Here is a 16,091-nt window from a genome sequence, read left to right on the forward strand (position 1 = left end):
GAGCCTTGGACCCGTGGTGACTAGGAAAACAGTCCTGATCATTTTTTAGAGGAAGGCAGCTAATCAGGTCCAGGCACTCTGTCCTCAGCTGTCTCATTAGGGTCGGGTTGTGTTGGTATGGAAGCCCTACTCAAGAACTCGTGCAGCTCTAGGGACCCTGCTGTGAGTGTGCGGGAGGCTTGGAAGGGAGTCTTCATGGCAACACAGGAAGTGCTGGGAGCGCCTGTGGATCTTGTTGAGCTGTGCAGCCGATATTTTCTTATCAGGAAAACATGGCCTCCTGAGGTGTGATGCCGTGGCCCCGCAAAGAGACACTTAGGAAGTATGGTATGCTCTCACCCTGTAAATCCAAGTTCTGAAGGCTTACTTTACAGCACGCAGTGGGTACCGTGCCCCTGGAGAACGTGACGACTTCACTGGCCCCTCTTGATTCCTACAGAAGCATGTGGGCCTCTGCAAGCCTGCCTCAGATCCTTCACCTAACTGCTGATGTAGCCCAACCTATTCTGTATAAAACATAAAACACTGAAAAAAATCTTCCTAGTGCTTGGCCACAAGTGACATCTTTACAAGTCATAAAATATTAATTGCTAACCATAATTCAAATTCCTTTTTTTAAAAGAGTCCCTTTGACTACACACACACATAGGATTTAAAACATTTTTTAAAGATAGATGAAGTAGAAATAAAATCTCAATGAAACTGGGATGGAAGATAATTTTCTTAATCTGATAAAAGGAATCTAAAAGAAACAGTAAACATGTTTAATGATAATTAGAAAAATTTCTAGAGACATTAGGAAAATGGAACGATGACATTACCACCACAATTAAGTATTGCCCTGGAGGTTGCCTTTATAATACCAATATTGCCTTTATTGCTAATAAATGTAGTATTTTTTGAAAAACCAAAATTAAGCTCTAAAAACTTAGAAGTATATTTACCATAATTTCTAAACAGTATTATCTGTAGAAACACAAGAAAATTATTAGAATTAGCAAAATTCCTCATGATTGGTGAGTAGGTACATATTAAAATTAGTGTACCAACAATTAGGAAAAGTATCCCATTCACAGTAACAGCAGAAGCTATAATATGGAATAATCTTTAACAAAAATACTTTATGGAGAAAAGAAAGCTTTTCTAAAGAATAAAGAGATTCTTGAGCTCGCTTCGGCAGCACATCTACTAAAATTGGAACAATAAAGAGATTCAATGTTCATTGATAGAAGAATTACTGTTTTAATGTGGCCATACATTGAAAGCAATACCAATAAAATTGCTACAGTTTTTAAAGTAGAAAGTGAGAAAATGATTATAAAATGTATATGGTGCTGTAAAGGTGCAAGAATAGCCAAGACAATCTTACAGAAACAAAAGGATGGAGGATGAGGAGACCTGCCCTGTGAGTTATGAAGACAAAGTGGTATCTGCATGAATAGACAAACAGCATAGAGGATCAAGAAATTGACCCATGTATATTTTGAAATTTGGTATACAATATAGATGATATTTCAAATCAGAGTAGAAAAATAATGCTTCAGTAAATTATGTGGAAAGGACTAGCTATCCAAATGGAATAAAATCAGATTCCCTCCTCATAACCATGCACAGAAATAAGCTTCTCATGTGTAAAGGATCTAAACAAAAAATAAAATTACAGAGAAAACTTTCAGAAAAAGAGAGGCCTTTGAAGCAGAATAATACAAAAGCAAAACCTGTAACAAAATAGTGTCTGTTATAATTTAAATCCTTTGTCCAAGTGACACCATAACCAAAAGTAAAAGACATGCCGTTGACAGCAGCTCCAAAAATGAGCTAATAGGAAATGTAATTTACAGAAGGAACCAAATCAAACCCTAAGTATAGGATGAAATTCTCAAAATTGTTAGTAATCACAGCAAAATAAAACAATAATGACATCACTTTACACTATTAGGCTGGCCATAAAAGGGAAAAGTAGAGAAAGCTAGACAGATGATGCCAAGTGTTTATGGGCATATGACGATGCAGGATCCTAAGGATAGAGGCTGCCTTTCCCCTGGTCACAGTCTGAAGGACTTTGGCCAATCCCAGGTATGTGTTCCAGTAGTGCAATCTGTCTACAGCAGGTTCAGGGTCACAGTTTTCAGCTCCCCAGCTCATCTCCTATTCTGATCAACACCAAGGTTGCCTTCTCTATCATTCCTTGCAATTGGCAGTGGGGGTGTGTAGGTTTACATCTTAGTCTCCTTGACTCCGAGAGTGCAGGTTTTGAGGTCCTGGCTCAGTATGGGACCAATTGCTGTGTACCTCCAGTCATGCCATCCAGCACCTAGGTGGCTGCAGTGTGTGTCTCAGTCATTCCCCAAAGTGGAGGCACCCTGGTGCAGATGAGGTGCCAACGATGGGAGAGAAGGAAGTGTTCGGCGGAATTTGAGAAGATATACATATGTCCCAACTCAGCCCACACTTTGTACCCCTCAGATCCTCCCAATATGTACGCCCCTCCGACTACACTACGACGCCTCCTCCATGGAGAATGAAGGCATCTTCACTCTAAGTGTGATCAGAGTCCCAGGTGGTGGCCAGTTCTGGTCTGGAAGCTTACAACAAGAGTGTTAGTTAAAAAGAGAGGCCCCTCTGCTGGATTCCCTTCAGTCTGATGGTACATTGGGCAGTCTCGGCTATTTACTTGGTGGGGTGACCCTGACCTTCATCCCCAAGGTGATGGTCATGTTTGTTTCTGTGCTCACTGAGATTCATTGCTGGGTGATTCAGTTTAGAGAAAGCCCGGTTATTTCTAGCTTTCAGACACACTCCGCCCTCCTCCCATTACATACCAGTACTAGCAGTCCTAGTCCCCGATTGTCAGTTATAACCCCAGTCGTGATAGTCACTCCTTTCTTTGCCTGTTGGGCCACTGACAAAGAACAGAGTAGTTGGGTGGTCATCACAGCTTCCACTTAAGAGGAAAATTGCTGTGATGCCTGAAAGAATTGTCTCCACTCCTATCCCCAGGAACTCGGGCCTGTCATCACTGAGAGCCCAAGGTTAGCTAATACATGAATGAGAGCAGTATTCCCGTTTGGGACTTGTTTCCTCCAAATTCAAATTTCAAAGAGATCCACCAAAACTTTTTTTGTAAGCGGTGAGATATTTGAGGTGCAGCAACTTGCTCTTCACCTGAGGAATGTCCTGACGTGCCTTTGGGAAGGTTCCCAGTGCATGGTGACCCTGGCCAACTAAGCAGGGTTGGAGTGGTGATCAAGGTGCTTTTTGACCTGCAGAGATCTGAGGTGGTGTTTGATACACCATAGTTCCCTAGGGGTGATATAAATGGAGAACCAATGAGAGTGCTATTTATTTATAGAAACAGAAAAAAACTGAGAATTAGTGAACCTCAGTGGAAAGTTAAGGTCCCACACCCAACTCCCGGCTCTAAACTTACAGATCCAGAGCACACTGATTGAAGGGAAGGTCAGTTCCTTTTGAGTAAAGTTCCTGTAACTCAGTCACAAACGTAATGGACTCTGCTGGATGGCTTCAGGTGTTTTTACCCAAGTAATAATCGTTAATCAAAGGTGAGTGCCTCATGTCAGTAAGTTACCTCCTTCCAGTCTTAAATTCTACCTTCCCTCATCTAACACCAAGATTACCTTTAACACACGTGCCCCATGTCCGATTATTAGGCAGGTCTTATAACTCTTTTGCTATGTAGGCATTTCTTCCCCAAGCAGGGTTTGCATTTCTCTTTCCAGGCTCTGCTGGTCCCTGATTCTTGGTACTAGCCCTGAAGCAATAAGGAGTGACGGGTGGGCCCTGAGAAGACCATCATTGTGCAAGACAACCCCCTCGGGAGAGGCTAATACCCCTGGTAATGTGGAGGGGGCTGTTTCTGCCATCAGGAAGGGAAATTGAGGGGGGAGGGTAGAGAGGGAGTCAAGATTCTCAGATTGTTCACTCAGATATCCTAATTCCTTCCGTATCTGGGCCTGATTTTTACAAGAGACCTGCTAAGACTGTACATTAGTCTCCTTTGCAGCCCTGCCACTCTTATCACAAGATGCCAGTCAGATTTTCAGCAGTCTGCCCTGTGGTGGCAGAAGGCAAGTTTCTCTGGCTTTCAGCGAATACCTTACGTTGGAGGATGACTGTCATTTACTTTTTCTAAAGTGACATGTTATTGTACTTCATTAAGTACTAAAGAGGAAATTAATCTCAGATTGGTCATTGACCGAGAGAGAGAAACAGGCAGAAGTCACAGAGAATCTAAGAATTAGGTCACAAAGCGTCCTTCCCAATACATACATCACACCTGCAGCTCCAGAACACATTTTCTTTGCAAATACACAGAAAGCATTGACCAAAAAATGTACTGCGAAATAAACCAAGTCTCAGTAAATGTTAAAGAATTTATATTATTCAAAGTATGTTCTCTGACCACGATAAAATTATTTTAGAAATAAATGACAAAAACATAATCAGATTTTCTTGTTTTAAAATTAAGAAGCATACTATAAAATAACCACATGTCAAAGAATACATTGAAAGAGAAGTTTAAAATTTTTGAGCTAAATGTGTCTCAAAACCTGCAGAATGCAGCTGAACTAGTATTCGGTGAAATTTTGTAGCCTAAGTGCCTACATTGGGAAAGAAAGAAAAGGTTGAAAATTAATGTGCCTCCATCCATCTTAAAATGTTAGAAAAAAGAACACAAAACTGAGTTTAAAATTGAAATGAATATAAAAACAAGTTAAGAAAATAGAAAAAAAAGACATACAGAGGAACAGCAAACGTTAAAATTTGGTTTTTTGATAAGACTAATTAAATTGACAACTCCCTAGTAAGACTAACAAACATGAAAAAAAAGATCACACAAAAAGCCAACAGCAGGAATGTGAAAGAGGAGAAAAGCAGAAGGTATTATGAATAATTATATACAAATAAATTCTTAATTTGGTTGACATGAATAAATTCCTAGGAAAGGATTACCCACCAGAAGGAATAAGAAAACTGAATAGTCTTATGTTCATTAAAAATAGCATTGAAGAGAGTTGCGTGTTCCCCCTCAAATTAACAGAGATGTGGGTGGCAAATAAGCACAAGAAAAATGTTCAGTATCATTAGTCATTGGGGAATGCAAATTAAAACCACAGCTACTAGAACAGGTAAAATTTTTTTTTTTTTTCTCCCAAGGTTCACGTTTATTTGATTAACGAGATGATCAGCAGCCATTTGTTCCAGTAATTGTGTTGTCTCCCTAACCCAGAACAGGTAAAATTTTAAAGAGAAAAAATAATGAATGCTGACAAGGATGTAGAGCAACAGAAACTCTCATATGTTGCTGGTGGGAATGCAAAATAGCACAGCCACTTTGGCAATTATTTTGGCAGTTTCTTATAAAGTTAAACATGCGCTTACGCATGAACCAGCGATCTTATTTCCACATATTTACCCAAGAGTAATAAAACGATATGAGTACCGTAAGAAAGAATCTAACTCCATTAAAAAATATGTTGGGGCAGCCCAGTGACTCAGCTGGTTGGAGCGCCGTGCTCCTAACGCTGAGGTCGCTGGTTCGATTCCCACATGGGCCAGTGAGCTGCGCCGTCTACAGCTAAGAACAATGGCTCTCCCTGGAGCTGGGATGCGGTGAGCAGCTGGAGGTTGGCGTGAGCAGCTGTGGGCTGCTGTGTGAGGCCATGAGCTGCTGTGAGCTGCTACGAGTGGCCGACCAATGACCAGTGACTGACTGCCTCAGCCGGGGGCACGCCAGGCTCATAATACCAGCATGGGCCAGATATTATGTGTCCTACTCAACTACACTGTGTCCTACTAAACTAGACTGAGAAACAACAGCTTGAACCTGAGGGGGGATGGGGGAGAGATGGAGAAGAGGAAAAAAAAAAGAAAACAAGACATTGTCACAGCCACCCCAACCTTCAGCAACTACCACCCTGATCTATCAGCCACCAACATCAAGGCAAGACTCGCCACCAGCAAACAGATTATAACTTGCTGAAGGCTCAGATGGTGGTTAGCATTTTATTCTTTAAAAAAAAAAAGTTGTTGACAGTTTTTAAACCTAAGACCTCTCTCTTACCCTCTTCCCCACATCTAGGCAAGCAGACAAGCTCAGCCCTTACTTGGTGAAAAGGGGAGTTTCAACCATCAAGTAGTCCCTGCCCAGGCTCAGGAGCCCTCACCCTAGCCCCACCCCCAACCACCATAAAAACCCCAACCAAGTCTCTTTTCCTTGATCTTTCAAGTCATTTTTGGGGCCTGCTTGGTAGCCATCCTGCTCTCCCCAAAAAGCCTCATTATGTGAATAAGAAGTCTTTTCTTGTGTGTGGGTGGCATTATCAGTCGTGACATCCAGACCAAACTTGGCAGATCTGCCTCTGCAGGCTGACTGCATCTATGTAAACATTGTGCACGAATGTTTATAGGAAATTTATTGGTAATAGCCAGAAAATAGGAACAACCCAAATGTTCATCAGTTGGTGAGCAGGTAAACAAATTGTGGTTTCCTACATAGTGGAATATTACTCAACAATAAACAGGAACAAAAGTTTGATAAATGCAAAAGCAAGGATGAGTCTCAAAAATGTTACACTAAGTGAAAGAAGTCAGTAACAAAGGCTATGTACTGTATGAATCCACTTATAGGACATTCTTGAAAATAAATGCAAAACTATAGAAACAGAAACGAAGTCAGTAGTTTCTGGACCTGGGGGTAAGGAGAGGGGATTGAACACAAAGGGGCACAAGAAAATTTTGGGGTTAATGGAAATGGCCTGTGGCATGTGATGTATATACGAGTATCTTTGTCTGTATACCTATAAAGAGTGAATGAACTGCATATAAATTATACCTCAGTAAACCTGACTGGAAAAGAAAAGCTTTCCCTAAAATAAAACTCTAGGCATCACTTTTTAGTTCTGCTAAATATTTAATGAAAAAGTAACTCCAAATCTTATATAATTTTCAGGCAATAGAAATAAGTAAACACTCCCCAACATTTTATAAGGCTAGCATAAAATGATACTAAAATCTGACAAAAGCATTAAAACAAAATTACAGGCTAGTGACAATTATGAACATAGGTGCAAAATTTAAAAATAAATCCAGTAATATAAATAATACATCATAGACAATATATCATTGTCAAGATAGGAATATCCTAGGAATGTAAGGTTGTTATATTAGGAAATCTGTCAACGTAATTCATCACATTAACGGATTAAAGGATAAAAATCGTATGATAAACTTAAAAGATGCATAAATTTATTTACTTGAATTCAATATCCATTTATATTGATAAAAAATCTTAGCAAACAAGGAATAAAGGGTAATTGTTAATTTGAGAAATGTGTCTACATCAAAACTATCACAAAGCATCCTTACTGGTACAACACTGAAATATTTCCCTTTATAATCAGGAACAAAACAAGCCACTATTACTTTTGCTGTTTAAAATTTTTATTGGAGAAGTAAGCCTGAGCAACAAGGTAAATAAAAATAAATGTATCATGATTGGAAAGGATGAAACAACAATAAGATGTTAATTTATGAGCAAATCACAAATAATCTGGTAAACTATTAATAGGATATTTTAGTAACTTTGCTGGATACAAAATGAACAAATTAAAATTAAAATCTACCATGTTACAATTTTACATATCAGCAATTTACAAATGAAGTAAAAGAGATACTAATCACAATGGAATAAAATTTTTCAAAATACCTAGGAATACATGTAATAAAATGTGTGCACAACCTTTTGAGGTAAAATTATAAATCTCTAATAAGATCTATTAAAGAAAACCCAAGTAAATAGAGAATATCATGTTCCTGGATCAGAAGACTCTGGTGAAAATATGTTAATATCCTCAGATACACACACACACACACACACACACACACACACATTCAAAGCAATCTCAACACATTTCCTTCTGAACTTGCTAATACGATTCTACAATATACACAGAAATGCAAAGGCTAAGAATAGCTAAGGCATACTCAAAAAATGATATTAAGGTGTGATATCAACACTTACTATAAAAAAAATTAAGACAGCGCCATATTGGTGTGGGGGGTAGAGAGAGAGAGAGAGACGGGGAGAGAGAGAGAGAGAGAGAGAGAGAGAGAGAGAGAGAGAGAGAGAGAGAGAGAGTTCAAGGAATAGAGAAAGAATAGAGAGCCCAGAAACAGATCCATGAATATATGGGAATGATATTACAGGGAAGTGGCACTGAAGAACAAAGAGAAGAAAGGATAATTTTTAAAAATAAACAGTGCTGGGATAATCAGTTACCTATATGGGTACCCAAGTGGTATCCAAGTATCAATTCCATGACATGTACAAAGTAAACTATGAAACATTTAAAAGAGTGAATATAAAGAATAATATATTTTTTTCTGTGTGGTATGTTAGGGTTGCTTGAATTGGTCATGAAAGAACTACCCGTTAAGGAACAGGTTTATAATTTAATTAAAATTTAAAAGTTTTATACATGAAAAGTACCATTTAAAAATTGAAAACAAAGTAAGGAGTGTCAGAAAATATTTGAAACATATATAAACAACAAAGAATTAAAATGTAGAGTATATATGTATATTTTTTCTAAATTTAAAAATATATCCCAAAGTCTCTTCAATGAGAAAAAAGCAGGCAAAAAATAGAAAATATGTGTGCTTCATAAAATGGCCAAATTATATGAAATTTTACTTAAAAACCATTATTATTCAAGGAAGTGCATATTAAACCATGGTGAGATACCACTCTATACCCTCAGATTGGGAAGAAAAAAAAAAGCTTGAGAGTTACAAGTGTTGTTCAGTATGTCACAACAGGAACTCATTCCGCACTGGACATAGTGCATATTGTTCTGTCCCTTTAGAAAACAGTTTGTTATTAAGTAGTAAAGTTGAAGATATTTCTATCACCACTCCTAAAATTGTACCTTTGAGAAGCTCTTGACAAGCGAACCATGATATATGAACAAGATGGTTCATAAAAGCATCATAGTAGCCCCCAATTAGAAATAATCCAAAATTCACAAATGGTAGAATGGATAAATAAGCTGTGGTAGAATCACACATCAGGAATAATAAACAATGCAAATAAACAAACTAGAGCTACATGCAACAACATTGATGAATCTCACAGAAGGTTGAACAAAAGAAGAAAGACAAAAAAATAAATCTAGTATGATTCCATCTATATACAACTCAAAAATAAGCAAAGCTAAATTGTATTGTTTGCAGATGTAAACATAGGGGCTAAAAGCATGAAGCAAAGCAATGAATGTCATGAAATTCAAGATTGTGATTACATATAAAGTGGATTAAGGAGGTTTTGATCATAAATTTTTTTCTGGGGACATCTGGAGACTTTTGCTTCAATAGAATCCAAAAACTGTCCTCCTATGTGTGTATATATATATATATATATATGGCTCATCCCTCACCTTTTATGTTTTTGCTTAACAAATTACATCTGTATACATTGGTGTCCATTAATATGGATCTTTAGTCATTATTTTACACATATTTTAAATCACATAGGAAAAAAAGAGAGAGTGAAAACCAAAAATATGATTATACTGATTTCTGTATGTCTATGCTGATTTCAGGCAACCCTCACATACCACACAGTAAAAAAAATATTCTATATGTTCACTCTTCTAAATGTTTTAGTTTCTTTTGTACATGTCATGGAATTGATACTTGCATACAATTTGGGTACCCATATGGATAATTGATTATGTCAGCACTGTGTATTTTTAAAAATTGTACTTTATTCCCTTTGTTCTTCAGTAGTAATGTTTACCAGTGTTCTTCATTTCTTTATGTGGCTTCTAGTTACTATCTACTGTTCTTTCATGTAAACCTGAAGGACACACACTTTAGCTTTTATAAAGAAGGACATGTCTAGTAGCCACAAACTTCCTCAGATTTTGCTTATCTCATAATATCTTAATTGAGCTTCATTTTTTTTGAAGGACAGTTTTGCCAGATATTGAATTTTTGGTTGACAGTGTTTTACCCCCAGCACTTATTAAATATGCCACCTTCCTACCTTTTGGCCAAGGAATCTTCTACTGAGCAATTGGCTGTTAATCTTATTGAGGATGAGTCACTTCTTTCTCACACTGCTTTCAAGATACTCTCTCTTTAGCTTGTGATATTTTAATTATGTCTTGGTATGGGTCTCTGAGTTTTTCCTACTTGGAGTTCATTAGCTTTTTTGATTTGAAGATGCATGAATTTTATCAATTTGGGGAAGTTTTTGATTATTCATATATTCTTTCTGTCCCTTTCTCTTTCTCCTACTTATAAGACTCTCATAATGCATATGTTTGTATTCTTGATGGTGTCCTACAGGTCCCTTAGGCTCTGTTGTCTTTTGTTTATTTTTCTGTTTGCTCCTTGGACTTGATAATTTCAATCATCCTATTGTCAAGCTCTCTGACTCTTCTGTTTAAATCTGCTGTCAAAACCCTCTAGTGGATTTTTCATTTCAGTTATTGTATTTTTCAGCTTTAGAATATGTTTGATTTCTTTATATAATACTCTACATTGAGGGATTTTTCTCTGCTGGTTTCCTTTAACTCTTCGACTATATTTAAGACAGTTGAACACCCCTCGCCTCAACCTGGAGTGAGGTGGGGGAAATTTCCTTCAGGAGGTGGAGAGAGAGGCACCACTTAATGAATGTGAAGGGGACAAGAGGAAGGGCCTGGGAGGCCAAGGGAGTGGGCAGCTTGGGGCTTCAGGTTGCAGTGTGTAGGGGGGCTATTAGACGGGAGACCCCCCACAGCTGGCTGGGTATATGGGATATGGACCACCCAGCTCTGCCTTGACCCCTCCATTGACCACACTGGAGAGGAGTGAGTGGCCTCTCCCCTTTCTGTTCCCGACATGTTTTTTAGTGTTGGATAAGGTGTGTGTGTGTGGGGGGGGCGGTCAAGAATAGAAGTGTCTGCAACTGGAACCAAATGAAGCAGAGGTAACCAACATGTCAGAGACAGAGTTCAGAACACTGGTGATAAGAATGTTTAAGGAGCTTAGAGAAGACATAAAGAAGGATATAGAAATCATAAAGAACAACCAGTTAGAACTAAAAAAGGATGTAGAAATCTTAACGAACAACCAGCTAGAACTAAAGAACACAATTACCGAAATTAAGAACTCACTTGAAGGAATGACCAGCAGGTTAGATGAAGCAGAGGATCGAATCAGCGACTTAGAAGACAAGTTAGCAGAGATCACTCAAACTGAACAACAGAAAGAAAAAAGAATAAAAAACAATGAAGATGGGTTAAGAGACCTCTGGGATAACATCAAGCGCAACAACATGCGCATCATAGGAATACCAGAAGGCGAAGAGAAGAAGCAAGGGATTGAGAACATATTTGAGGTAATAATGTCCGAAAACTTCCCTAACCTGATGAAGGAAACCAACATACAAGCCCAGGAAGTGCAGAGAGTTCCAACCAGGATAAACCCAAACAGGCCCACACCAAGACACATTATAGTTAAAATGGCAAAGCTTAAAGACAAAGAGAGAATCTTGAAAGCAGCAAGAGAAAGGCAGAAGGTGACATACAAGGGAACTCCCATAAGACTATCAAATGACTTTTCTACAGAAACATTGAAGGCCAGGAGGGAGTGGCAGGAGATACTCAAAGTGATGGAACACAAAGGCCTACAACCTAGATTGCTTTATCCAGCAAGGCTATCATTTAAAGTTGATGGAGAGATAAAAAAACTTCCCAGAAAAGAACAAACTGAAAGAATTTATTACAACCAAGCCAGCATTGCAAGAAATACTAAAAGGACTTCTGTAAATAGAAGAAAGATGAAAACAATTTACTACAAATTTAAAAATAGCAATAACTATGTACCTATCAATAATCACTTTAAATGTAAATGGATTAAACGCTCCAATCAAGAGACATAGGGTGGCTGAGTGGATAAGGAAGCAAGACCCTTGTATATGCTGTATACAAGAGACTCATTTCAGATCAAAAGACACACACAGGCTGAAAGTGAAGGGTTGGAGTAACATATTTCATGCAAATGGAAGCAAAAAAAAAGCTGGAGTTGCAATACTTATATCTGACAAAATAGACTTTAAAATGAAGAACATATTAAAAGACAAAGATGGGCACTATATAATAATAAAGGGATCAATCCAACAAGAGGACATAACCCTAGTAAACATCTATGCACCTAACATAGGAGCACCTAAATATATAAAACAGGTACTGATGGACATAAAGACAGAGATCAACAGCAACACTATCATAGTAGGGGACTTCAACACACCTCTGACAACAAGGGACAGGTCCTCCAGACAGAAAATCAATATGGAAACAACAGCCTTAAATGATACTTTGGAGCAGTTGGATTTAATTGATATTTTCAGAGCATTTCACCCCAATGCTGCAGAATACACGTTCTTCTCAAGTGCACATGGAACATTTTCTAAGATAGATCATATGTTAGGACACAAAACAAGCCTTGATAAATTTAAGAAAATTGAAATCATACCAATTGTCTTCTCTGACCACAGTGCTATGAAATTAGAAATGAACTACAGGGGAAAAAAAACAGGAAGATACACCAATTCATGGAGGCTGAATAACATGTTGCTAAATAATGAATGGGTCAAGCAGCAGATCAAAGAAGAAATCAAAAGATATCTTGAGACAAATGAGAATGAGAACACAACAACCCAAAATCTATGGGATGCTGCGAAAGCAGTCCTAAGAGGGAAGTTCATAGCACTGCAGGCCTACCTAAAGAAACAAGAAACATCACTAATTGACAGTTTATCTTCACACTTAAGGGATCTGGAAAAAGAACAGCAAAATAAATCCAAAGGGAGCACAAGGAAGGAGATAATAAGGATCAGAGCAGAAATAAATGAAATAGAAAACAGAAAAACAATACAAAAGATCAATGAATCCAAGAGCTGGTTCTTTGAGAAGATAAACAAAATTGACAAACCTTTAGCCAGACTCATTAAAAAAAGGAGAGGGAGGACCCAAATTAATAAAATCAGAAATGAAAGAGGAGAAGTGACAACAGACACCACAGAAATACAAAAAGTTTTAAGAAATTACTATGAGCAACTATATGCCAACAAATTTGACAATCTGGAAGAAATGGACAATTTCCTAGAGGCTCACAACCTTCCAAGGCTAACTCAAGAAGAAACAGAAAGCCTGAACAGTCTGATTACCACCAGGGAAATTGAATCAGTAATCAATAATCTCCCAACAAACAAAAGCCCTGGACCAGATGGCTTTACAGGTGAATTTTTCAAAACATTCAAAAAAGAATTATCACCTATTCTCCTCAAGCTCTTCCAAAAAATCCAGAAGGAAGGAAGATTCCCAAACACTTTTTACGAAGCCACTATCACCCTGATCCCAAAAGCAGACAAAGACACCACAAAAAAAGAAAACTACAGGCTGATATCTCTAATGAACATAGATGCAAAAATTCTCAACAAAATATTAGCGAACAGAATTCAGCAATACATCAAAAAGATCATACACCATGATCAAGTGGGATTCATCCCTGGTATGCAGGGGTGGTTCAACATCCGCAAATCAATTAATGTGATACACCACATTAACAAAATGAAAAATAAAAATCACATGATCATATCAATAGATGCAGAAAAAGCATTTGATAAAATACAGCAACCTTTTATGATAAAAACCCTTAAGAAAGTGGGAATAGAGGGATCATATCTTAACATAATAAAGGCCATATATGACAAACCCACAGCTAACATCATACTCAATGGGGAAAAGCTAAAACCATTCCCCCTAAGATCAGGAACAAGACAAGGTTGCCCACTTTCTCCACTTCTATTCAACATAGTGCTGGAAGTTCTAGCCACAGCAATCAGACAAGAGAAAGAAATAAAAGGCGTCCAAATTGGTAAGGAGGAAGTAAAATTATCATTATATGCAGATGATATGATACTATATATAGAGAACCCTAAAGACTCCACCAAGAAACTATTAGAACTGATAGATGAATTCAGTAAAGTAGCAGGATATAAAATTAATATTCGGAAATCAGTTGCATTTGTATATACCAATGATAAAATAGCAGAAGGAGAAATTAAAAAAACAATTCCATTTACAATTGCTCCAAAGACTATAAAATATCTGGGAATAAATCTAACCAAAGATGTAAAAGATCTGTACTCAGAAAATTATACAACACTGAAGAAAGAAATGAAAGAAGACATAAATAGAAGGAAACACATTCCATGTTCATGGATAGGAAGAATTAATATAGTTAAAATGTCCATACTGCCTAAGGCAATATACATATTCAATGCAATTCCTATCAAACTACCAACGACGTTTTTCACAGAAATAGAACATATAATCCTAAAATTTATATGGGACCATAAAAGACCCCGGATAGCCTCAGCAATCTTGAAAAATAAGAACAAAGTGGGAGGTATAATGATACCTGATTTCAAATTATACTACAAGGCTACAGTAATCAAAACAGCATGGTACTGGCATAAAAATAGACACATAGATCAATGGAACAGAATAGAGAGTCCAGACGTAAATCCATGCCTATATGCCCATCTAATCTATGACAATGGAAGCAAGAATGTACGATGGGGTAAAGACAGTCTGTTCAATAAGTGGTGTTGGGAAACCTGGACAGACACATGCAAGAAAATGAAGCTGGACCACCTCCTTACACCATATACAAAAACAAATTCAAAATGGCTTAAAGACTTAAATGTAAGATCTGAAACCATAAAATATCTAGAAGAAAATATAGGAAGAAACTTCATGGACATTACCCGGAGTAAGATTTTCACTGACATATCCCCTCGCGCGAGGGAAGTAAGAGAAAAAATAAACATGTGGGATTACATCAAACTAAAAAGTTTTTTCACAGCAAAGGAAACCATCAATAAAACAAAAAGGGATCCTACTGTATGGGAAAAGATATTTGCCAATGATATATCTGATAAGGGATTAATATCACAAATCTATAAAAAACTTACTCAACTCAACTCCAAAAAAACAAACAACCCAATTAAAAAATGGGCAGAGGACTTGAGGAGACATTTTTCTAAAAAGGACATACAGAAGGCAAGAAGACATATGAAGAAATGCTCAACCTCACTAACCATCAGAGAAATGCAAATAAAAACCACAATGAGATACCACCTCACTCCAGTCAAAATGGCTATCATCAATAAATCAACAAACAACAAGTGCTGGCGCGGATGTGGAGAAAAGGGAACGCTAGTGCACTGTTGGTGGGATTGCAGATTAGTGCAGCCACTATGGAAAACAGTATGGAGGTATCTCAGGAATCTGAAAATGGAACTACCCTATGATCCAGTAATTCCACTCCTAGGCATCTACCCGGAGAAATCCAAAACTCCAATTCAAAAATCTGTATGCACTCCTATGTTTATTGCAGCACTTTACACAATAGCCAAGATATGGAAACAACCGAAATGCCCATCGGTAGATGACTGGATTAAGAAGCTGTGGTACATTTATACAATGGAGTATTACGCAGCCATAAAGAAGAAAGAAATCTTATCATTTGCAGCAACATGGATGGATCTAGAGAACATTATGTTAAGTGAAATAAGTCAGAAAGAGAAAGACAAGTAGCATATGATCTCACTTATATATGGAATCTAAAGAAAAGACTATGTGAATGAACTAATCAGAAACAGTTTTGGGGACACAAAGAAAAAACCGAGAGTTGTTAGATGGGTGTGTGTGGGGGGGTTGGGGATAAGGGGAAAGGTGAAGGGATTTGGAAGCAGCTGGTAACCACAAGATGGCCTCAGGGTTTTTTTTGAAAATTAATTTGGGGAAGGTATTCAATAATGTTGTAAAGATTTTGTTGGGTATCCAATGGACATGCGTCCTATTTGGGAGACCACCTCAGGGATACTGTGGATACCTGATCATGGCATTGTACACCAGAAGCTAAACATTAATGAATGCCAACTATAATTTTATATATATAATGTGATGGTTCAGTGTGAGGTCGGAGGGATAGTGGATGGGGGGAGGGGG

This window comes from Rhinolophus hipposideros, assembly GCF_964194185.1.
Source record: "Rhinolophus hipposideros genome assembly, chromosome: 11".
Classification (NCBI taxonomy): domain Eukaryota; kingdom Metazoa; phylum Chordata; class Mammalia; order Chiroptera; family Rhinolophidae; genus Rhinolophus; species Rhinolophus hipposideros.